The sequence below is a fragment of the Sus scrofa genome, chromosome 2 (genome assembly GCF_000003025.6).
Source record: "Sus scrofa isolate TJ Tabasco breed Duroc chromosome 2, Sscrofa11.1, whole genome shotgun sequence".
NCBI lineage: Eukaryota > Metazoa > Chordata > Mammalia > Artiodactyla > Suidae > Sus > Sus scrofa.
In genome coordinates, this window is record NC_010444.4 from 133,048,883 (window position 1) to 133,075,355 (window position 26,473).

The 26,473-nt window shown below is 35.5% G+C and overlaps 1 long non-coding RNA gene across 2 annotated transcripts in view; it reads left to right on the forward strand.

The window, feature by feature from the left end:
• Window positions 1–26,473, forward strand: part of LOC110259475 — a 407,237-nt gene that overhangs the window by 227,301 nt on the left and 153,463 nt on the right. For both annotated transcript variants that reach the window (XR_002341895.1, XR_002341896.1), the window contains one exon: window positions 16,225–16,306. This is a non-coding gene — a long non-coding RNA (uncharacterized LOC110259475). The remainder of the gene's footprint in view (window positions 1–16,224; window positions 16,307–26,473) is intronic.

A 26,473-nucleotide genomic window follows, 5' to 3' on the forward strand; every position in this document is an offset into this window, starting at 1 on the left:
TAGCATTATTACTGTATAAAATGAATATGAATTTCCTCTCCTGCTGTTCTGTGGATAGAGTTAGGTCCCCAGCAGAAGGTCACCTTAATGCCACATATGCTTGGAGCACAGTGTGAGACTCAGCACTTTCTGATTTTCAGAAGGAGGAAGGATTTTCTCTGGAAGCATACCAGTATTCATATTAGAAGCCATTAAAGAGGGTTCCTCAGGTTTTTCCATCTGAAAGTAAAAATAAATCTACCAGAGCGTCTAGTAATAGGAGTATGGGAATGATGAGTGGGAAAGTGTGGAAACTGACTTAGGTAATTGTCATTCAGAAAGACCTTCCACTAATGACCAGTTTTTACTCCTCTCTTCACTTTTGGAGCCATGCTAGTAAATAGGATTTTGCTTGAAATATTTTCTGTCAACTCTGCCATGGGCTGTGGCTTCATTGCTCAGATTTGCCTGTAAGCCAACTTTAATTCACTCTTCTTTTTCCACAAATATATTAAAATTGCTTCAATGATTATTTCCTCCTTATCTCCTTACTATTATAAGCTAATTTTCTTTCATTTTTGCATTTTTATGAAGTGTTTTCAAGAAGGTCATGGAAGGGTGGAAAGAGTATTTGTACTCAATACAATCAAATCCCCAGCTTCCATGTATGTGTATTGTGTACAGTATGTTAGAGGGATCAAAGAAATAAATAATATAAATATATTGATTAGAGTTCATTGTGAAAGCCAATATATATAGGACTCTGATACAAAGAATAATATGAAAACATAAAGAATTAAGGAAATGGATCATATAAAATATGAATTATATACAGTAAAATCTGGAGGGGACAAGGCAAGGTTTTTTTTTTCCTTTTTTTTTATTACTCAAATGAATTTATCACATCTGTAGTTGTATAATGATCATAACAATCTGATTTCACAGGATTTCCATCCCACAGCTCAGGCACATCCCCCACCCCCCAAACTGTCTCCTCCGGAGATCATAAGTTTTTCAATGTCTGTGAGTCAGCATCTGTTCTGCAAAGAAGTTCCGTCTGAACTTTTTTCAGATTCCACATGTCAGTGAAAGCATTTGATGTTGGTGTCTCATTGTATGGCCGACCTCACTTAGCATGGTAGTTTCTAGGTCCATCTATGTTGCAAAAAATGCTGGTATTTCGTTCTTTTTAATGACTGAGTAATATTCCATTGTGTATATGTACCACATCTTCTGGATCCACTCCTCTGTCGATGGACATTTATGTTGTTTCCATGTCTTGGCTATTGTAAATAGTGCTGCAATGAACACTGGAGTACCTGCGTCTTTGCGAGTCGTGGTTTTCTCTGGATAGATGCACAGGAGTGGGATTGCTGGATCAAATGGTAGTTCTATGTTAGTTTTCTGAGGACTCTCCATACTGCTTTCCACAGTGGTTGCACCAATTTACAATCCCACCAGCAGTGTACTAGTGTTCCTTTTTCTCCACACCCTCTCCAGCATTTATTGTTTGTAGACTTTTGGATGATGGCCATTCTGGCTGGTGTATTTATAGCAATATAAGCCCACCTCAGGAAACAAGAAAAAGCCGAAATAAACAAGCTAACTTTACATCTAAAGCAGCTCGAGAGAGAAGAACAAACCAGACCTGAAGTTAGTAGAAGGAAAGAAATCATAAAGATCAGAGCAGAAATCAATGAAATAGAAACAAAACCATTGAAAAGGTCAATGAAATGAAAAGCTGGTTCTTTGAAAAGATCAACAAAATTGATAAACCCCTAGCCATACTTATCAATTAAAAAAAGAGGACTCAAATCAATAAAATTAGAAATGAAAAAGAAATAACAACAGACATCACAGAAATACAAAGGATCATAAGAGACTACTATATGCAACTATATGCAAATAAAATGGAAAACCTAGAAGAAATGGACAAATTCTTAGAAAAGTACAATCTTCCAAGACTAAACCAAGATGAAATAGAAAAGATGAATGGACCCATCACAAGAATTGAAATTGAAACTGGGATTTAAAAACTTCCAACAAACAAAAGTCCAGAACCAGATGGCTTCACAGGCGAATTCTATCAAACATTTAGAGAAGAGCTAACACCTCTCCTTCTGAAACTATTTCAAAAAATTGCAGAGGAAGGGATACCCCCAAACTCATTCTATGAAGCCACCATCACCCTGGTACCAAAACCAGACAAAGACTCCACCAAAAAAGAAAACTACAGGCCAATTTCACTGATGAACATTGATGCAGAAATCCTCAACAAAATACTAGCAAACTGCTTCCAACAATACATTAAAGGATTGTACATCATGATCAAGTGGGATTTATCCCAGGGATGCAAGGGTTCTTCAATATCCGCAAATCCATCAGTGTGATACACCACATTAACAAACTGAAGAATAAAAACCATATGATCCTCTCAATAGATGCGGAAAAAGCCTTTGACAAAATCCAACACCCATTTCTGATAAAAACTCTTCAGAAAGTGGGCATAATGGGAATCTACCTCAACATGATAAAGGCCATATACGACAAACCCACAGCGAACATCATTCTCAATGGTGAAAAGCCGAAAGAATTCCTGCTGAGATCAGGAACAAGACAAGGATGTCCGCTCTTGCCACTACTCTTCAACATAGTTCTGGAAGTCCTAGCCACAGTAATCAGAGAAGTAAAAGAAATAAAAGGAATCCAAATTGGAAAGGAAGAAGTAAAACTATCACTATTTGCAGATGACATGATACTATACCTAGAGAATCCTAAAGACTCTACCAGAAAACTGTTAGAGCTCATCCACGAATTTGGCAAAGTCGCAGGATACAAAATCAATACACAGAAATCAACAGCATTTCTATATACTAACAATGAAAAAGCAGAAAAGGAAATTAGGGAAGCAATCCCATTTACCGTCGCATCCAAAAGAATAAAATACCTAGGAGTAAACCTACCTAAAGAAATAAGAAACCTATACTCTGAAAACTACAAGCCACTGATGAAAGAAAACAAAGATGACACCAATAGATGGAAAGATATACCATGCTCGTGGATTGGAAGAGTCAGTATTATTGAAATGACTATACTACCTAAGGCAATCTACAGATTCAATGCAATCCCTATCAAATTACCAAGGACATTTTTCACAGAACTTGAACAAAATATTTTAAAGTTTTTTTGGAAGCACAAAAGACCCAGAATAGCCAAAGACATCCTGAAAAAGAAAAATGGAGCTGGAAGAATCAGGCTCCCAGACTTCAGACTATACTACAAAGCAACAGTCGTCAAAACTGCATAGTACTGGCACAAAGACAGGAACAGAATAGAAAGCCCAGAATTAAACCCACGCACCTACAGCCAACTCATCTATGACAAAGGAGGCAAGAATATACAATGGAGAAAGGACAGCTTGTTCAATAAGTGGTGCTGGGAAAACTGGACAGCCACATGGAAAAGAATGAAATTAGAACACTCCCTAACACCATACACAAAAATAAACTCCAAATGGATTAAAGACCTAGATATAAGACCAGACACTATCAAACTCCTAGAGGAAAACAGGCCAAACACTCTCTGACATAAACGACAGCAACATCTTCTCAGATCCAGCTATCAGAGTATTGACAATAAAAAGAAAAATAAACAAATGGGATCTAATCAAACTTCAAAGTTTCTGCACAGCAAAGAAAACCCTAAACAATGCAAAAAGACAGAATGGGAGAAAATCTTTGCAAGTGAATCGACTGACAAGGGATTCATCTCCAAAATTTATAAACGCCTTCTGCAGCTCCATTCCAAAAAAAAAACAAACAAGCCTATCAAAAAATGGACAGAAGATCTAAACAGACAATTCTCCAAAGAAGACATACAGATGGCCAAGAAACACATGAAAAGATGTTCAGTGTCACTCATTATTAGATGCAAATCAAAACCGCTCTGAGTACCACCTTACATCAGACAAGGCAAGTTTTTACTTTCATTTTTTAAGATAGGATCTGCATGTCTTTTCATCATATGTGTTCCAACAATATATTGAGCTCATTGCAGACTGACACATGTTGATCATAAGGCAACTCTAATCCCTTGTCAAGTCATCTGTAAACAGAGATCAATGGACACATGGGCCAAGGGTGAGCAGAGACTGACTGATCCTTGGACCAGGAAGTTTTTATATTCTATTCCCTTTCTAATCTTTTTCTCATTTGCCATTTAGTTTGATGAAATGGATAAATGAGCAAAAGTTGTGCCAGTTTAGGGATATTTTTGTCATTTTTCTTGAGGCTGCCAGAATCCCACATCCTAAGGTTTTTGGCCTTGAGATGTTGTTATGCATAATAAAACACTCATGACCTTGAGATGTTGTTTTTCATAATAAAACAGTCATATTAAGTGCCTTTAGAGTGATGAATACCTGCAACTTAATAATTAGGCACTTAAGGTGGCAGAAGTTTTTCATTTAAAGGTAGTTAGTTGTATGAGATAGATTAGGAGGTTTCAAAAATTCCTTCCAGGGACAGATCTCAGACCAAAACGCATGCACACACACACATAATAAATAATAAATGGATGGATCTCACACTTAAAAACGTTCATACATAATAGATGAAATTCTGAATAACATAGTTCATTAATGGGAATATGTGCTTCTTCAGTTCTCACAGATACTCTGCATTAAGAAATTCATTTCCAGAATCAGCCTTAGTTATTCATGTAAACATTTTGACTGGAGCCTCTATTGAAATTTGCACTGGTCTATTCAAAATTTCTTATAAAAAATAATTATAGAATGGCTTTGTGAATCTTGTTAATTTTTCCAGCCTTTGGTTTCCAGCAATTTCTACCATAGTAGGATCCATTATGACCATAGAGTACCATAGCAAGAATATTTTCAAACACATTATTTCTTTGATCATTTAAATGTTTAAACATTAAATTTTGTGGGGTTTTTTTTGCTGGATTTCAATAAGGTTAATTTGATTTAGTAGCTCTTGATAATTTAAATTTATTAGATGGAATTTGCCTGATAAATTAGCAGTACATGATTGTTCTTAAAGATTAAAACTTTTCTTTTGGAAAAGTAATCAAATTGTCTATATGGTAATGTACTTTATTTTTTATTTGTTTATTTTTATTTTTATAATGATTTTTATTTTTTCCATTATAGCTGATTTACAGTGTTCTGTCAATTTTTTGCTGCACAGCAAGGTGACCCAGCCACACATACATGTATACATTATTTTTTCTCACATTGTCATGCTCCATCACAAGTGACCATAGTTCCCAGTGCTTGAATTTTTGTTCTATTTGATTATAAATATTTATCATTTTAAATTAGGTAAGCTTTGGTGATATGGTAGGGTAAGAAGACCAAAAGCTACAAAAAATAAAAATTCCAGTGCTAATTTTTAAAAAGCAGAGTAGGGGTAAAAATCTTATGTCATGAAACTGCTAATTAAATTTCAAGGGAAGACATTGATTTTTATCCAACATTGTCATTTCTCTGTTAAAATATGTAAAATTGTATAGTAATAATTAAAATATTAATATTTTATTTATAATGATCTATAGTTTACAAAAGGACTTAATATTATTTATATCTTTGTAAGCTTTAAATATATCAAGTTTAAATATATCCATTTTAGACATGAGGAAAAGAGTTTAACAATAAAAATCATACCTGAGTTTCAAAAACAAGGCATTTATTTTTACCAACTAACAATCAAATATATTCTCTCTCTTATCTTAAAGCTATCTTTATATTGCATATCATAACCTGGCATAGATACATCTCAAATATTTACTTTTTTAGTTTCCATCTAAATATTTGATACACCTTGTAGATAAGCTTCTTCATGCTGTTCTACATCAGAAAACAGAGGGTAAGCTTTGTATCATATGTTAACGTGGCTCATATCATAAACATCTAATAATCATTAGAAACACTCATATAGCATTTATGCCCAACTCAAACCATTACTTGTGGCTTTCGTCCCTTGACTCCCAGATAGGTAATTGTGAACAACTCCCTTCCATAGCGTTTCCCAGCTCGTTATCTGAAGTTGCCTTTTCTGACCCTGTCATCTTGCTTGGACTGTCAAGATAGAGTCCTGCTCAACAACTGAACAGTTTATCAGAGACATAGAAAACCTCTTTTGTGGTGAAAAATCTCACCCTCTATTTAAGTTTTTTCCACTGAAGCATAGAAGTCATTTGTTCTCTTGAGATGCCTATGGAACATGTTTTTTTTTGGGGGGGGGTTGTTATTGTTATTTTTTAATAGTTATTTCCCCAATACAATTTTTTTTCTACTGTACAGCATAGTGACCCAGTTACACATACATGTACCCATTCTATTTTCACACATTATCAGGTTCCGTCATAAGCGACTAGACATAGTTCCCAGTGCTACACATAAGGTACTATTTTTTTGTACTTCTCTCTCTCCCTCTTTAGACTATAATTCCTTAAGGACAAAGGCCAGATCTTAGCCATTTTTGTATGCTCAGTGCATAACAGTGCTAAGGACAAAGTAAATCCTAAAATTGTTCCTTATATTAGCAACATGATAAGCACGAGTTCTTCTGTCTTCTTCTCTTACACAAGTTCAAAAGCAGACATGCTGGAACAGTTACTTTGTGGGAAAAAAATCTTTACAGAAATATGATTTAAGTATAATGGGTTTGTCTTTAATCAATAGATGATATGAAAAATATTTCCTTATCTTTTTTAGACTAGCTCCTGATGACACAATACATTACATTGATCAATGTCCTTACTTAAAAACTTATTTGAAAGTATATTTGAAATCTCACAGAGAAAATTATGCTTAAAATTCATTTCTAACATGAAATATACCTTTCCTTATTTATGTATTTTCTTCTGCTAGATAATGATTCAGTCATGTTTACTTCCATTTTGACTACCAAGAAACAAACTTAATTGCCTTATCCTAATTTAAGCCATTTTTTTCTAGTAAAATTGTCTCCTAATCTGGTTTTCCAGTTTATCATGTATAAAATCACCCAGGGGACTTGTCAAAATACATATTTCTTTGCCCTACTCCCCGAGATTCCAATGCAGTCAGTTATTACCTTGCAAATTTTGAACTCTTGGGCAATTCAGAAATTGACAGGTAAATATACATGTTTCAATTCTTAGGATATTTACAAAGAGCATAGGAACAAAATGTATTTCCAAGCAAACAGCAAAAAAGGAATGATAAGAACATGACTCAAGCAGTCTGAAAGATGTCAAAAAGAGAGAAACAAAGAAAATAGGTCTCTTTTGGGTGATAAACTCGGTATCCGAAAAGGTTCTCCCTGGAGTTTGAGCTGAGTATTAATCATGCACATAAAGAAACTGCCAGAGATTAGGAAAAGAATTGCTGCAAGAAACGAAAATAAAACTGCCTCCATATCAAAAAATGAGAAGGGATGGTCTTATCAATTTCACTAAAGAGAATTCTTTCAAAAATTGAAAGCAAAATAATAGCAAGTCAAAAGCAACAGTGTATGAGAATGAGAACAACACCAAAAAAATAATTCTAACAGATATAGAAAATCAATAGAAAGTTAAACTCCCATTCATGAACAGATATGTTTAATAAATTAGGCATAAAAGCAAGTTTTTTTTTTTTTTTTTTTTTTTTTTGGTCTTTTCTGTGGCCGCACCTGCGGCATATGGAGGTTCCCAGGCTAGGGGTCCAATCGGAGCTGTAGCCGCCGACCTACGCCAGAACCACAGCAACGCAGGATCCAAGCCGCATCTGCGACCTAAACCACAGCTCAGGGCAGCGGCCAGATCCTTAACCCATTGAGCCAGGGATCGAATCCTCAACCTCATGGTTCCTAGTCGGATTCCTTAACCACTCCGCCACGATGGGAACTCCCAAAGCTAGATTTTTTTTACTCTGAAAAGTCATAGTTGGAACATATTACAGGAGTTCCCATTGAGACACAGTGGTAGCAAACCCAGCTAGGATCCATGAGGATGCCAATTCAATGCCTGGCACTTAATGGGCAGGGGTCCAGTGTTGCCTTGAGCTGTGATGTAGGTTGCAGATGTGGCTGGGATTTTGCATTGCTGTGACTGTGGTGTAGGCTGGCAGCTGTAGCTCCGGTTTGACCTCTAGCCTAGGAACTTCCATATGACGTGGGTGAGACCCTAAAAAAAGAAAAGAAAAGAAAATATTACAATAAACATCATTTTAAGTGGGACAGTGTTAGAAACATTCCTTTTAAAGGGAGAAATGAATTAAGCAATTTCATACATTTTTGATTTCTTGTTTTTCTCAGTTAACAGTGTCTTGAAAATCACTCAATATTAGTTGATAGTTTTTCATTCTTTTTTTAAAGCTTCATAGTACCTTATTTGTAGATGTATGAGTAATTCATTTCAGTATGTGGGTCTGATATCTTGCAACTACAATGTAGATCTTTTACATGTGTGTTTTCATATTTTTGAAGGTGTAACTTAACAGTGTAACTTAGTGATAAAGCCCTAAAACTCGGATCGAAAAATAAAGGTACATTTAGTTTTTTTAGATTTTTTTTTTTTAGTTCATCTCCATAGCAGTTGAATTATTTTATATTCCAGCCAGAAATATGTATGAAAATATTTGTTTCCCCAGAGATCTGTCAACAGAGTGTGCTGTCAAACTCTTAAATTTTTTTCAGTCTGATAGGTGAAAAATGGTATTTTGGTGTTTTAAATTTCATTTCTATTGTTAGAATTATAAATTGACTAAAATTGAAAAATATTTTCATAAGTTTAGAGCATATTTTTATTTATTTATTTATTTTTTGTTAAGTCTCTGTGTATTTCTACCCATTTTTTAAAATGGATTTTTGGCTGGAACTCTTTTTTTTTTTTTTTTTGATCCTTTGTTCTGTTGAATTTTCATCTTTTTCTCTTAATTTTTAGCAATTCTTGATATAGTAGAGATAATGTTTATAGAAAAATGTTTTTCAAAATTTGTCATTTATCTTTTGATGAAAGCTATGTAGGAAAAATAAATTAGACAATAATATAGCTTATTTACAGAGTGGATGGAAACAGACTGTAAGGTTAAAAAAATGGGAAAAAAAGAAAGACAAATATATCAGTGGAACAGAATCGAGACTCCAAAAATAGATCCACATAAAAATAGTCAGCTGACCTTTGATAAAGGAGCAAAGGCAATACAGTGGAGCAAAGATAGTCTTTTCAACAAACAGTGATGGAACAACTAAACATCACATATCAAAAAAAAAAAAAATGGAATCTAGACACAGACTTTATAGCCTTCACCAAAATAAACTGAAAAAGGATCACAGACCTACATGTAAAACATAAAACTCTAATCCTCCTCAAAGGGACAGATGAGAAAATCTAGATGACCTGGGGCATGGCCTGAGTTTTTATGTACAAAAAGAGAGGCATAGCCTTCAAAAGCAGTAACTGCCAAGATGGCAGTCTCAAGGGAATGAGAAGACAAGGCACAGAGTAGAAGAAAATATTTGCAAAAGAAATATCTGATAAAGCACTAGCGTCTAAAATATGCAAAAATCTCCTTAAAACAGCACTAAAAACTGTATATATGCTAATACTAAAATGTAAGCAAGTAAATACATAAAGTACAGTGTTGAAAGGAAAAGCTTTTCTTTACATCGCTGTATGAAGCAAATGATGGGTTTTTAAAACTCAGCATTTTGAAGCAGTCATTTTAGTAACTGATTCATTGAAGGATCATTAATGGATGTTAAATAATTAGGTAAAGTTTGTGGGGACAAAATACACCTAAATGTCTCAAAATTTCTCCCAAAGCTCACTTAAAACTCTTAAGAGGTAAGGTATTGTTGCTATGGAAAAATCTGGCTGCTAATACCTTAACCAAGACATCCAAGTTAATATAACCAGGAATGAGACCAATTAATACCATATACTTACTAATATGATGCACTGTGAAAGGCACAATATTACTTACACTTTAGAATTTTCTTCAAAACTGCATAAACTAAATCTAAACGTAAGGAAACTATCAGGTAATACAAATTGATGGACTAAGCAAAATAGAAACTTTAACCTGTAAACCTCAAAAATGTCAATATCATTAAAGACAAAGAAGGTAGAAGTAGTATTCTAGACTTTAGGAAACTAAAGAAATGATATATGTGGCCTTGTAGTCGATCTTAAATCAAGAAAAATATTTATAAGGGACAGTATAGTAACACTGGGGAAATTTTTAATATGTAATACATGTAATACATTATATCAGTACTGTTCAATTGTCTCAATTTGATTATTTTATCTTGGTTGTTTAAGAGAATATCTTTATTCTTAGGAGTACCAAGCCAAAGCATTTAAGAGTGAGAAGTCATGATATATATCACTTATTCACAAATGATTTGACAAAAAAAATATTTAAGGAGTTTGCGCTGTGGTGCAATGAGATTGGAGGTGTCTCTGCAGCACCAGGACACAAGGTTCCATCCCTAGCCCAGCACAGTGAGTGAGGACTTGGAATTTCCACAGCTGTGGGTAGGTGCAACAGCAGCTCAGATCTGATCCCTGGTCTGGGAAATCCAGATGCCGTATGGTGGCCAAAAAAAGGAGATCCTGCTGAGTAGCATTGAGAACTATGTCTAGTACTCATATTGCAATAGAACAAAGAGTGGGGGAAAAAAAAATGTATACATGTAAGAGTAACTTGATCCCCATGCTGTACAGCAGGGAAAAAAGAAAAGAAAAAAGTTAAGACCAAAAATTATACATACACATATGATTTTATTACATTCCTTAAATTTTATGTTGGAATTTGTTCAAAATAAAAACTTTTAAAATGTTCAAAATATTAACAAAGTAAGGATCCCACTTTTACTGCACTTATGCGTTATTTTTCTCATGGTCTTAGAGTGCAGTAAGATTAACTATCAAAGTGTTAGAATTCCAAAGAAGAATATAAAATTCTTATCATTTGCAAATGATGCAGTTGTCTACATTAAATATCAGCAACAATATACAGAAAGTACTATATTTGAGCAACTGACTGGATATTACATTTCTTTAAGACAGCAGCATTTCAAAAATATCAAAAATATGCTTTTAAAAGCATCGTCTCTAATGGCAGCAAAGTCACAAAATACCTAAGATTAAATTTAACAACTATGTGTACCACCTGTATGCATAAAATTATGAAATTTCCCAGAAAAAAAAGTTGAGTGCTAAATAAATGGAGAGGTATCATATATTTCATGGATGGGAAGACTTGTAAATATAAGTTTTCCTAATTTGACCTATAGAATCAAAGTAATTCCAATAAAAAGCTTTATGAGCTTTTTCCCCTTGGAATTGGGAAGACAATTTTAGCATGTATATTGAGAAGTACAAGAGCCAGTATCAGACAAAACGTTTCTGATGCAATAAGAGGAGGAGAGAGAGAAGGTGTTGGGGAGGGAAAACAAGAACAATAAGAACAAGAGGATGGGGCAGAAGGAGGAGAAACTTAGCCTCCTACGTATCAGGACTTAATATGAAGATACAGCTAGTTCGACATGTGGCAGAGTTGACATGACTGATCAATGGGGAATGGAGGGAAGGATCCAGTAAACAAAGGTGAACAAATGGTTTTCTCCTTGGAAAAGGGGAAGACTGGATCCTAACCTCACATGCACAAAATCAAATCCAGATCAAGTAGGAAATTTAAAGTTAAAAATGAAAACACAATAAATTGTTAGGCTAGATAGTCAAATACTTTCTGACTTTGAGGTAGAGAATAATAGTTTAAGTGGGACACTAAAACAATAATTCTAAAAGAAAATTTTAATCAATTTAAGCATATTAAAGTTAAAAGAATCTGTTTATGAAAAATACCGTAAAAATACCATAAGTGATGTTTAAAATGAAAGTTCCTTAGCTTTTTATTGGAATTACTTTTTCATGTCTAAGTATTTAATAAGTTACCTGAGATCTTCAACACGGTGTTATGAAATAAGCTTTGTGTCAAATGATTGTGCCTAACTGTAGACTAATATAGGTGTTCTGAGCATATTTAAGGTAGGCTTGGCTAGGCTATGATGTACAGTAGGTTAGGTGTATTAAATCCATTTTCAACATACTTTCACGTTACAGTGGATTCATAGGAATGTAACCCTATGGTAAGTCGAGGAAAATCTGCGTGTGTACGTATGTGTATGTGTATATGTATTTTTTTCTTTTAAGATTCAATGTAGTAACAGCTGAAAAAACACCCAGAGTATAAGAATGCAAAAGAACAAACACAAAAACAAAAGAATGCAAAAGAATCTCTCAAACTCTCTTCCAAAGACAAGAAGGAAAAAAAGTCATGTATGTAAGCTAAATGACATAATAAACAAAGTCATGATACTAAGTATTTTGTAAACTGAGATAAGCCACATAGGTGAAAGAGATACTCACATCGGTGAGAAGAACCCTGCTCCTAGACTTGGCTCAGCCCAAAGTAGTTGTATACCTGTGGGCAAGTTTCAAAAACACCCCGGGCTTCTATTTTTGCATCTGTTAAATGACAGAGTCAAACTGGGTGGAATACAATCGATTTCCACTTCGGACATTCAGTGCTCTCAGGTGGTTCTGAGGAAGTAAGGGGATAACAGTGAATAATTTTTAAAGCTATGTAGCAAATATATTGTTACAGGTATTTCTCTATTTGAAATTTAGTTTTATTCATATTAAAATAATAATCATCCTTTACTGTGCCTTAATGTGCTACTAAGCCTGTTACACAACATTTTATATTTACTTACCTGTATTTTACATAGGAAGACACCAAAGCTCAGGAACACTAAAACAACTCATCCAAAGTTATGTTCATCTTCTGTTTTTATTAGATTCATTAGTAGCAAGTCTGTATGATATGTAGAAGAAGCTTTTGCAGTAGGTGAACCCCGAACACATTCCTTATAGAACTAAAATGTTGACAAGAGAAAAACGAAAATTCTAAATGGAAATTTGCAGTATTTTATTTCTTAAGAAATAAAAGTTTGAGTCCATTGGCAATTTTTAAGTCTCATAGGTCACTGCCAATGGGGAAAAAAAAAAAGTAAAACTCTATTTGGGGAAAAAAGGAATATAGAATGCCTGCACAAAACGTCTTTTAAAAATGGACAATATGCACAATCAGCCTTTTCAGAGAAGAAACTCAGGTATGATAAACACACCAAAAAGGTGTGCAATGTCATTAGCAGTCAGGGAAATGCAAATAGAAGCTGTAGTGTGATGGCAATTTGCACCCATTAAAACAGTATTGAGGAGCACAGATAGTAACAAGCTTTGGGACAGATGAGGATCAACAGTCCTTCTTTTAAATTACTATTAGAGTACAAAATGATAAAATTCTCTGGAAATCAGTTTGGTCTTATAAAATTCAATATTCCCATATTCTCTGACTCAGCAATTTCACTTATATGTATAGACTTAAACTCACACATATGTATTCTAGAAGATGTGGAGAAGAAAGTTCAAAGCAACATCGTTTGTAAGAACAAAAACCTAGAAATAACCCAAATGCCTATCAAGGAAGAATTCTTAAATAGGTAGTATAGTCACACAATGGAATATTATGCAGCAGTTTAAATGAGTTAAATATATGTGTGGGTGCATCTTAGAAATTTTTACACGGCCGCATTTTCTGATGTATTTCATCCATAAGCATAATCAATACAGTGAAATTAAGGTTACTTAACATTTCAGACATGTGGAGTTTCTATATTTATATATGGTCTTTTAGTTGACAGAAAATGACAAGTTATTGTTGGTTGTCATGCCGTTGCCTGGCTGGTAAAACTACACTGTTGCACAACATAGACTTCTTAGGAAAACAAAAAATACCAACAAAGTACAACTTCTGCAAAATAACCACAGCATTCACTTGAGGATTGAGTGACTCTTCATTAGAAAATAAGCATTTTTGAAAGACTGGTTTTGTATTGTCTAACTGTGGTATATTAAATTTTATGTTCCCTTTAGGGCCTTATTTTAGCCAACCAGTGAATTAAAATAGCATATCTTTTAAGCAATAGTCCCAATTGGCTTTTATTCAAAAGTGTCCAGTCAACATAGTTAAAAATAGTTCATATAATCAAAATCTTTCAATTTCACTTACTTGTTTAATCGTTAATGCTTTGTAAATATAAATGAGAAAAATGAAAATACCTTTTCTTGAACTAACAACCTATTACTGTGGTTCTCAAACTCCAGTGTGCTTCAGAATGAACTGAAGAGCTGATTAAAACACAAATCACTGGGCCTCTATCCCAATTTCTGACTCAGTAGCTTTGGAATGGGACCTGTGAATTTTCATTTCTAGTAGATTTTCTGCTATTCATGCCTGGTCTGGAAACCACAGTTTAAGAACAGGGGTCTCTCAGTTTTTTTGATTCAGATACCACTTGGTTTTTTCCCTGGGTCAGCAACCATAGAAATCATGTGTTAGATTGAAGGTTATATACCCTGAGTTCTGCCCACTGGTGTGCTCAGGCTGTGAGGTCACAGTTTCATCATCTGCATACAACAAAGTTGACTTTAGTGGTCTCTAAGGGTGTTTCAATTCTAAAATTTTATGAATCATTATTCTTTCAAGATTAAGTGCAAAACGTCAGTGAATTTTCTTATTTCTTGATATTTGCTGATAGGTCATTTGTCAATGTGAGTTCATAGAAACTTTGTCAGCATCTACTAAGGCCTATGGAAATCAACGTCTGGAAGAAAATTCCATATCAAGAATTCTGCAGAGTTCCCATTGTGGCTCAGTGGAAACAAGTCTGACTGGCATCCATGAGGATATGGGTTCCATCCCTGGCCTCACACAGTGGGTCGGGTGTCTGGCATTGCGTGAGCTGTGGTATAGATCACAGATGTGGCTCAGATCTCACCATTGCTGTGGCTGTGGTGTAGCTGGCAGCTGTAGCTCTGATGATTCGACCCCTAGCCTGGTAACTTACATATGTCACAGGTGTGGCCCTAAAAAAGCAAAGCAAAAAAAAAAAAAAAAAAAAGAAAAAAAAGAAAAAAGAAAAACAACAGCTTTTTTTTTAAGTCTTAATCAAAATAAGTGATAAATATTTGTAAAAATACACTTACACGTTTTTTAAAAGCCAACTTTACATTTTTAGGGGGCTAGGCATTACCTTATTTATGATAGGGGATTTTACTTTGTCTAAAATGTGTCAAGCAACTTTTGTTTCTGGTAGAAGTTTCTCCTGGGTAGTGACATAAGTGGTAATGAGCCCCTGTTCAGGAAGTTTCCCAGACCCCAGAGATGAGCAACTAACTTGAAAAGGCAAATGAGAGTCTTAGTTCCTCTACTGAACATAATAAAGACAGCAGTTCTAGTGCCAACTTTTGTAACCTGGATTCACCCCATTTTGTGTCTGTTAGTCTAAATGAACCTGGAGACCTGGGTATCTTCTAAGTGGGATAAAGTCACTCTAGAGGGGAAAAAAAATGTGCAGTTGAAATAATGTATGTGAGATGTTTTTGCAAACAGCTTATATTACCTCGTAAACATGCTCCCTAAGAGTCTATTAACATCTTTATATTTATAGGTACCATCAAGAGAAATGAACTACTGGGTCCCCACATAGGTGTGATAAATGGCAGCCCAGGCAGTGAAGAGAATGCAAGCCAGACCTTAGGTCATTTATTTCTGGCTTTACTACTTAGAAGTTTCAGCCAACAATCTTATTAATGTCCTTTGGTGATTAAAAGTGTCTGCAGGGGACTAAAGATGATTTGAGGCATGTGATTTCGGAATACCAATTCTTCTTTAACCATATTTCATGCTCCTTCCTTATTTTTGGTAATGGGTTTGATAAACTCACTATACACTGTTGACATGGAACATTGTATATGACTCTGATGCACTCGCAGACACAAGTTCAAAATTCTTAGACTAGAAAATATTTTTCAATGAGCAGTAATTCTCTCCAGATGAGTAGTGAATGTTCATTTCTTAAAAATACTAATTTATAAGAAAAAAACACTACACAGTAAAATTTTAACTCTTGAAAATGCATAAAATTGTGTTGTATGTCAGGTTCCCCAGAGTATAAAAGAAAATTCGTAATTCTGTGATTTATTTTTAGAGCTACTAATTGGTTCAGAATAAGCTGCAAAAAAAATAAAGAGTAATTCAGTATCTCTACATCAGCTTATCGTGTAGTCTCAAATCATTTCTTCTCAGGTAGGCAGTTTGCTGACTATGCTTATTTTTTCTTCCAGTTTTAGGCCTGATTCAAACTCAGCACCCTAGAAAAGGGAAAAACATTCTTCTGGCTCTCAGCGTTGTCCAAGAAACTAACAGGTTTGACTTGCCTTTCCCTATGTATTTTAATCCATGATTAGTTTAAACCACAGAGGGATGTGTGGGTACATGTGTCTGTGTCTGTGCATGTGTGTGTGTTATACACATGCATGTATGGGTTTGTTATATGTGTCTATGCATATGTGTATATACATGTGTGTGTGTCTCTACAGAGGAATTGACCTTCCCCTGCAGTAGACTGAGGCAGCATCTACAGATTTCTGTAGTTACAGAGATTACCAGCTATTGCTACTCAGAAATATATCCAGTTCCAAAGGAATTTAGTGCATATGGCATGAGTCACACTACTAACACTTAGGTAACATTTTTGGTGCTTTTAAGCAGATAGAGTACCCCATTTTTTCCAAATAAAGTCTAGATGTCTATTAGGACCATGGAGAGAAGAAAATCTGTAAAAATGAAGGTTCCAGTTATCATTTACTTCCAAGAATGCCTTTTCGCTTTAGCCGTCTTTATTGGTTATGTCCTTGAATGAGATACACGTGTATTTTCTGAGCTGGTTTGCACTGCTGAGCATGTGAGCTTGCAATCCATTATTAGGAAACTGAATCATAAGTCCCTAATGCACATACAGTCATATACCCAAATCTTAAGAACAGGATTAAGTTGAGCCCATCCCCTATAAAAAGTAGTTGAGAGCTCCGAGCAAGGCTTTGAAAGGGGTAGCCCTGCCATTGCAAATACAGACCTACCACACATGCACCATGTGTGTTGGAAGCTAATGGGGCTTACTGACTGCCTTACCCACAAGCTTTAAAATGCCAATTTCATAGATCTATATTTAGGAATATTTGCCATAATCTGAAGGGAAAATATAAAACCCATCTCCCATAGAACAGTGGTGGAGGTCATCTCTGCTTGTATTTTGTGAGCAGTGCAGATGCCATTTCCCAGATCTACTGATTGTGAAGTGCTGAGTCAGCACTCTCTTCAGCCATATCATCGTCATCAATTTCAAGGTACACTAGCACTTTCTTCACTGATATCATGGTGACTTCACTTATGTGGAGCCCCCATGTAAGATATTTTCTTTTATTCACCCTGGGTTGACTTCATCCATACTGTTAATTATGTGAAAGTAAGATGGGTTCTCTTTCTTCACAAGTTTGGTTCACAAGATTTCTCACTTATACCTCCAGAAAAAGAATTCTTTCACTTCAGGTGTGACAGTCTAGCTTTACCCCTCCCCTCCAAAAAAAAAATTCTACCCTGAAATTATACTAGTTAAGAGTGAATGTCATGGAACTTAATAAATGTAATTAAATTACTTATACTTTAGTTAGGCCCTCACACTTTGTAAAGCATTCATCATTCCTTCCCAAACATTCTCTTAACAGTTTTGTCTTTCTCATTTCATAAAAATCCCTCATCTTTTGCCCTGTCACTGATTTACCGTTCTTCTATGTGTCTACACCAAAGTGTTGAATGCTGTGTAAGTACTATCTAAAACTCCAGGCATTTAGAATATTAGGAAATTTGGGTTTGGGCCCTAAAATCATCACCAACTAGATCTTCGATATTGTTTAGGCACTCACCTTAAAGCAGTTTAAATAGTTAATAAATTTATAAAAGCATTTTCTTGGCATTCAATTTTGAGTCACTCTCAACTCACATAGTACTTTTTTTAAAATACAGGGTGGTGACGTTTGTTGTCACTACTGTGGGATTGTCATTTTTACGCAGAACCATTTATTGCCAGGGTGAAAAAAGTTGCTAATCCATTTTTGAACATTCAAGATGAGTCTTTAAAGTCAGATGAGAATTTCATTTAAGATGAATACCAGTAAGATGGCATTCAGAGTCTTCTTAAGTCGCAGTTAACATTGTTAGTAGATGGGGGGAAATAAATAAATAATGCTCAGTAGATTTTGCTGTTTTTGGAAAAGCAGACATTTTACTCAGATCTTTCTTTACTCAGACTTCTTGCAGAGTCACTTCTCCCCCAACTATAGAAACACAAGCAGCATCACAGGCATTCATCCATCCAGAGCTGATTTAATTTGACATGGCTCAGCCAATGAGAACAGAGATTTCTCTAAGGTGAAAGAGAGGTGACAGTTGTGAATAAATGTAGAATCATTTGGGGCATGTAAGTTTTCTCAAGGGCCTCATCTTCTATGGTGGATGGGCAGCACTGATATCATTACTTTTTAATTATTCCCCCTGGTAGACAGGTGTCACCTCTTAGCTTGGAGTAACTCTGGAGATTATAGATTTCATAACCTCTCTCTCGCAGTCTCAGCTTGCAGAAGGATTCTTGTAGCTTAATGGATTTTTAATATTTCAACTATGTTTTCTTTGCTTCACTTTAATTATCATTTCCTACTAATGAACACTTGTGCTTGTAAACTTAATCCCTGTGTGTTTGCCTCTTGCCATTCCGTTCTCTGTCAGAGATTTTCACTTCAGTTTGCCATTTGGGTATATGGTTTTTATCATGATACATATGCTCACTAATAACATGATGATTATATTTCAAATTTTAACATTGTTTTAATGAGTTTTCTCTTTAATGAGTTTTGTGATTTCCTAATTTATTCTAGATAGAATCCTTTATCAGATATGACTTGAAAATATGTCCTCCTCAGTCTTTGTCATGTATTTTCATTACCTTAGTCGTTCAAAAGGCAGATGTTTTTAATTTTGATGATGTTTAATGTTTTTATTTATGGATCATGTTTTTGGTGTCATACTTAAGAAATCTTTGTCTGAACCTGGTTCCAAAGATTCTCTAATGTTTTCTTCTGGGTTCTACATTTAGATCTGTGATCCATTTTGAGTAGATTTTGTATATTGTTCAAGAGATGGATTGAAATTCATTGCCTATAGATAGCCAGGAGATCTAGCATCGTGTATTAAAAGGCTGTCCTTTCGCGGTTGGATTTCATTTGTATCGTTAAGAAAATCAACTGTCCGTCAATGTGCGGATCTATTTCTGGAAACTCTTTTTAGATCCATTGATACGTTTTTCTGTCTTGACACAAAATACATACTCTCTAGATTACCATATGTCTTGAAATCCGATAAAAGTAGTCTTCAATTTGGTCTTTTGAAAATTGTTTTGACTAATTGTATGGCCATTAGATTTCTAACATAAATGTTTGAATTAGCTTGTCAAAGTCTTTAAAACATCTTGATGAGATTTCTTTGGGGATTATGTTAAATTTCTGAATAAGTTTGGAAGAGTTTATTTTTAGCAGTACTGAGTCTTCTGAACCCAGAATCTACTACCTTAGCATTTGGTACTTTTTAGTGTATAGGTCTCAAACATCTTTTGTCAGTTTTCCCAAAGAGTTTCATACTTTTGAAGTATTGTAAATGATACCATCTTGTCTTTTCAATTCTGATAATTTATTGTTAAAGTATATAAATATAGTTGCCTTTTTAAAAAATACTGATCTCGTATCCGGAACCTTTACCAAATCATTCATTAATTCCAGTAGCTTTTTTGGTCAATTCTAGCAGACTTTCTACCTAGCAATCTTACTGTCTGCTGATTTCAAAAAAATACATGGCAACTCAGGGGTGGGATGTGGCATCCTTGAAACCTGCAGGACTGAATGAATTCAGGTAGAACAGTGTGATAAAGGGCATCATTTCCATTAACCTAGAACATAGGATGTGTAAGGCGCTATGATAGTAAGAAAGTTAGATTAGGATCAGGTTTCCAAAGGCCTTGATTACCAGCCTAAGAAAGATATATCACAAATATTCCTTGGGAAAAAATGAGTAAATGTCAGGCATTCTAATATTTTAGGCAATTCAAGTCCATAATTTGTTGAGTATTGCCTTGAGCTATTCGAGATAAGCATGGCAGATGAAATGATTTCAAAAATGAGTAAACAGAGAAAGAAGGGCTATTACTCATGATCCTACTGCCAGGCATGGGATTATTCATTCTTAAACTGCAGACTTCCCTGACACCAATGATCTATCACACAGATGGGGTCCACTGCGAAATAAAATGACATATGTTCAAGTGTTGCTCATATGTCCTACCCACTTTTACTAACCCAGGGTTCTAGCCAGAAAATGACTACTGAGTATTCCTTTTGACTTTGCCATATAGTTCTGTAAAGGGATACCACAGGCCTGTGCATTATCATTTTCAAATTGCAGTCTGGTCTCTGTCCTCTATACCCCTCCCTGACCTACCACTTATTACTCTATGTATAGATGGAACTACAAACTCATTATCAAATAAAAGTCAATTTGAACTTATTAAATCACGACCCTGAACATGAATTCTTTTCTACAAATTTGGTATATGTTCCATATCTCTTTATGTAACACATTATTATTTTTAGCACTGTGAGAAAAGACACCAGCTCAATTTTTACTCTTTGGTCTGAGAAATACTATTCTTTTCCCTTCAGAAAGGACTCTCTCTCTTTGACTTGGTGTTCCATGAGTGTGTCAGAAGTATCCCACTTGGGAGAAGGGATTCTTGGGAGAGCCAGAAGAGAGTTTGTAAACGTTCATGGCCTTTGGAATAAGGGATTTTCTGCACTATCTCTGTGCTTATAGAGGTTGAATTATTATCATGCTTGGCTATTATGTAGTTTTTAGGATTACTTTGTTTTGAAATAGAAACAACTCCTGTCTTTTCATCCATGAGCACCCTGCTAGGTGCTGCTGTTGCTCCTACTGGCAGGCATTTATTGGAATATATGCCAAATATTATGAAAATGATTTTATATATGGTGTCTGTATTATATATTTAATGCAAATTACACCAACTTCAGCAGCTTAAAACGAGCATTTATCATCTCAAGTAGTTTCTAGTGATCAGTGATCTGGAAGCCACTTAGCTGTGTGGTTCTGATTCAGGTTCTCTCATATGGTTGGAATAAAGCTCTCAAAGTCTGGAAGATAGGCTTCAGGCTCACTTATATGGCTGGATAGCTGATATAATATGCCAGTAATTTAATTAGATAAGAACTATTAATGTTCTCATATTACAAAAAAAGGATACAGAGGCCCATTGGGTAACTCAACCCAAGTCTAATCATTGTCCTTGTTTTAACCACTATGGTTAAAACTCATAAATGGAAAAGGGAATTCTTGGGTGTTTACAAAAATTTCTTTTGTTAAAATAAAATATAGGAGTTCCTGTCATTGCTCAGCAGTTAACAAATCTACTAGCATCCATGAGGACACAGGTTTGATCCCTGGCCTTGCTCAGTGGGTCAAGGGTCCAGAATTGCTGTGAGCTGTGGGATAGGTCACAGACATGGCTCAGTTCCTGCACCACTGTGGCTGTGGCATAGGCTGGCAGCTACAGCTCTGATTGGACCCTAGCCTGGGAACTTCCATATACCATGGGTGTGGCACTAAAAACACAAAAAAAGAAAATGAAAGAAAATGTAAATTTCCTTTAAAGGGAGATCTGGCTCCTTCATTCATCATAAAAATTATTTGGTACTTTTGAGTGTTAATACTCTTATTTATTCATTTTATCCTGAATACATGCATAAATACATACATACATGATATATTCTGAGTCAAAGATAGATTTCTTGTTAAATACCTCACAGTAAATAATAAATGAGTCTTTCTCCTATTGCCCTAGTCCCTACCATAGAGTGACAAAATGAGAGACAAGTCAGTTGTCTTACGCAAGTGGATAGACTCATCCATAAGTGAGGAAGAAAAATTAATTTTCTATGCTCATAAAGTGGTAGGAGATGGATGTCCACTCATTTCCTGAACGGGTCTCCTCCTTATTCCAACCCTTTGATATGTAAATAGTATCTTCTAAATGCCAGAGACTGTCTCCAAGTTCTTGGGCCTGATTCCTTTCTGAAATGAAACAGAGAGCCCAGTAATAAACCCAGACCAGCTGTGGTCAATTAATCTTCCACAAAGGAGGCAAGAAAATGAGGAAAAGAGCCACTTCAATAAGTGGTGCTGGGAAAACTCGACAGCTGCATGTGAATCAATAAAACTAGAACATTTGGAGTTCCCATTGTGGTGCAGAGGAAATGAATCTGACTAGGAGCCATGAGGTTGTAGGTTTGATCCCTGGCCTCGCTCAGTGGGTTAAGGATCTGGTGTTGCCATGGGCTGTGGTGTAGGTTGCAGATGTGGCTCAGATCTGGCGTGGCTGTGGCATAGGCTCGCAGCTATAGCTCAGATTTGACCCCTAGCCTGAGAACCTCCATATGCCACCCGTGCGACCCTGAAAAGAAAAATAAAATAAAACTAGAACACACCTTCATACCATGCACAAAAATAAACTCAAAAGGGCTTAAAGACTTAAATATAAGACAAGACACCATCAAAGTCCTAGAAAAGAACATAGGCAAAACATTCCCTTACATCAGCCATACAAATGTTTTCTTAGGCCAGTATCCCAAGGCAATATAAATTAAAATAAGTATAAATCAATGGGACCTAATCAAACTTATAAACTTTTGCACAGCAAAGGAAACCATTAAAAAAAAAAAAAGACAACCTGAGGAATGGGAGAGAATAGTTGTAAACAATGCAATCAGCAAGAGAAAAAATATACAAATAACTCATACAACTCAGTAACAAAAAAAAAAACCAACCCAATCAAAAAATGAGCAGAAAACCTAAATAGACATTTCTCCAAAGAAGACATACAGATGGCCAATAGTTACATGAAAAAATGCTCAACATCACTAATTATTAGAGAAATGCAAATCAAAACCACAATGAGGTATCAACATACACCAGTCACAATGGCCATCATCAAAAAGTCTACAAATAATAAATGCTAGAGAGGGTGCAGAGAGAAGGGAACCCCTCCTACTACACTGTTGGTGGGAATATAAACTGGTACAACCACTATGGAAAGCAGTATGGGGGTTCCTCAGAAGACCAAATATAGAACTACCATTTGATCCAGCAATCCCACTCTTGGGCATGTATCTGAATAAAACTACAATTCAAAAGATGCATGCACCCTATGTCATTGAAGCACTGTTCACAATAGCCAAAAAATGGAACAACCTAAATGTCCATCAACAGATGGATGTATTCAGAAGATGTGGTACATATGTGCAATGGAATACTACTCAGCCATAAAAAGAATGAAATAATGTCATTTGCAGCAATATGGATACAGCTAGAGATTCTCATACCAAGTGATATGTTAGAAAGCGAAAGATAAATACCATATTATATCACGTATTTGTGGAATCTAAAATATGGCACACATGAACTGGTCTACAAAACAGTAGTTGCAACAGTAGTTGCAGGTGTGAAGAATAGACTTGTGGTTGACAAGAGGAGGAAGGTGGGAGTGGATAGCCTGGGAGTTTGGGGTTAATATTACATTTAGAATGGATAAGCAATGAAGTCCTACTATATAGCACAGGGAACTATATCCAGTTCTTTGGGTAAAAATAATGTAAGAAATCTTTTTATATTAAATCTTTTTATATATCTGGGTCAGTTTGCTATACAGAAGAAATTGACACAACAGTATAAATTAACTATAATTTTTTTAAAAAAAGATAGTAGTTTCAGTCATTCTGGCATGTTGGGGGTTTCACATAGGAGCCTCTTGTTAAGGTTCTTCTTGTCAACATAAGAATTTTATTATCCTTTTGATTCAGAGCAGTGCACTGCACACATGGTATGAGATCTATTTCTCATGGTATGTAAGGAGTCTCAGAGGCTAGAGTTTTAGCAGAACACTGAGAAGGCAAGAGCAATTTTATTTCCCTACAGGGACCTACTGAGAGACTATGGGGACTCTCTCCCTTCTGAACAACTTTGTTTTTTCCTTGTTTTTTTGATGAAAGATACCAAAAGGGCTTACAGATTTTTACCTACATATCACTTTGCAAATTACTTACATTAATCATTAGGTTTCTCTATGTCTGGTGCATTGTTTATCATTGGAACACTTTGCAACATTTTTGCATATCAGTCACTGAAAGATGATGGATAATGGTATCTCTATAGCCTGGTGTCTTAATCATATTTTATAAATAATAGCAATTGTAACAACAAATATTTATTTACCACTTAATCTATGCCAGACAGTGTTCTAGGTGTTTCACAGACATTAATTTAATGGTTATAATCACACAATAACATATGCATAATGCCTTATTATTATCCCTATAATGGGTAAGCTGAAATATGGAAAGTTACGTGATTGCTCAAGATGAAGCAAGTAGAAAATTGCAGTCTAGATTTGAAGGCAGGCACTTTGGCTCCAAATTGCACACTCTTGATTATGGTAGCAGTTATATGTGATTCATTATTTAATAAACAAATATTTATTTTGCACCTTTTATAAACCACACACAGTTTTAGGCATGCTGGATACATCATTGAACAAAATATTCAAAGTCCCTGACTACATGGAACTTATTTCCTGACTAACACTAGGGTAGGGTAGGTAAAGAAGAAAAGTTGAGCAAGTAAACATGTGTATAATATAATGTTAGATTGATAACTACTATGGGGAAGAAATTAGAGTAGGAAAATAGAAACTAAAAGGAGCTGCTCTCCTAGAGTCTTAGAAGTTTTCATTAGGATATTGTTTTTGAAATGTGAGTTGCTACCCAGACTCTGGAGGATATGATAAACTTAGTCATCAAGAGCAACATTTTTAAACAGCATAAACTACAATAAAATCAATTTTAAAAGAGGATAGCAGAGTCCATTGCATAAACATAGTTTTTCATAGGGCAAATCCTTCACTGAGCACACACATGTTTATGTGTACTGAGTCATGAAGTCAACTGTACTTTTTCCATGTGTTATAACAAAAAAAAGGGGGGGATTTTTGTTTGTTTGTTTGAAATCCTGAGAAACCAGTAAGAAAGCCATTGAGGGTGGGTGGAAATGAAATCCAAGAGGTGAGCATAGGCCAGGACTTCTGCACCAGAATCCCCACAGAGCTCTGTGAGCCATGGTAAAATGTTTGGCTTTATTCTAAGTGAGGTCATCCATTTGAAAGTTCTAAGCAGGGCGATCATAGTCTGATTTATATTTTAGGAGGATCCTTTTGGTTGCTTAAGGAAAATGTATAGGAGCAGGAATGAAAGTAATTGAAAATGGAGCATAACTTCACACAGTTCCATCAATGGGAGTAGAAATGGGATACAGATTTCCTGATTCTTGAAATCATGGAAACAGAATTTTAAACTAAGAATAACCTAGAGAAGCCTCCAATTCTCTGACCAAATGCTTTTCCTAAAAGCAACTCTCATTGTTGTTACGTTGTTTTACTGTTAAAAGTAGTTGTTCTATTTCATCTCCTGAAAAGGAAACCCTCAATGGTAATAAGGTAGTATATATGCCCGGAAGGTCAGGATCATAGCAGCAAAGGGAGTAGAATTTTAAAAATTATCAGTGGTGGTTTTTCATTTGCCTTTACAAGCTCATGACCTCAAGAAGCATCTATCCATCTGGATGGAGATTTGCATCTATAGAGAAAGAATGCAAAGTGAAAGCTTGGGCTGTACCTTGGCTTCCAACATTCAGAAACAGGATTTTGCAGATAAGCTAGTTTATTGGGAAATAATTGTTAAAAATCCTTGATTTCTTGCTTTGATACTCCAATAAAGGTTATGGTAGGCAAGAAAAGAAAATAAAGTGCGGGGGGAGACCACTCTTTTGGTTGTAATAAGGAAAAACATAGTCAGAGAGAAGAACAAAGAACATAGACTCATGCCTCAAATTCCCATAATCCAGATTTCAGCCTAGGGAGGGAAATGGGTTAGATAAGTGAGGGTAACTCAAAAGGTAGGGGATTAATTCTTCAACACACACACATACACACACACTACTTTTAGGGCCGTGGATACAAAACGTCTTATCACAGGCTGCTGCTGTCTCAACCAGGGGCACAGCCACACCTATTTAGCAGAACGAAGTGGTCAGAAAGAGATAGGGGACTTTCCATCACACTTGTTTGCCATGGACATAGAAGCAGTTGAGGTTCTGGCTGAAGCACTTACCAGAGTGTTTTTGTCTTGGGTGGAGGTGCCATGCAGGTGATATGACAGATCACTTTGAGACCATTGAAAGTTTCAGCCAGACTTCAGAAGTGCCGGTACCCCCAATGGGAACCGAGTCTGAGGCTGGCAGGTAACAACTACTGGGCTAAAAACCACAGAGCATGGGTCAGGACTGAGTGATGGTTATTCATCAGGATAA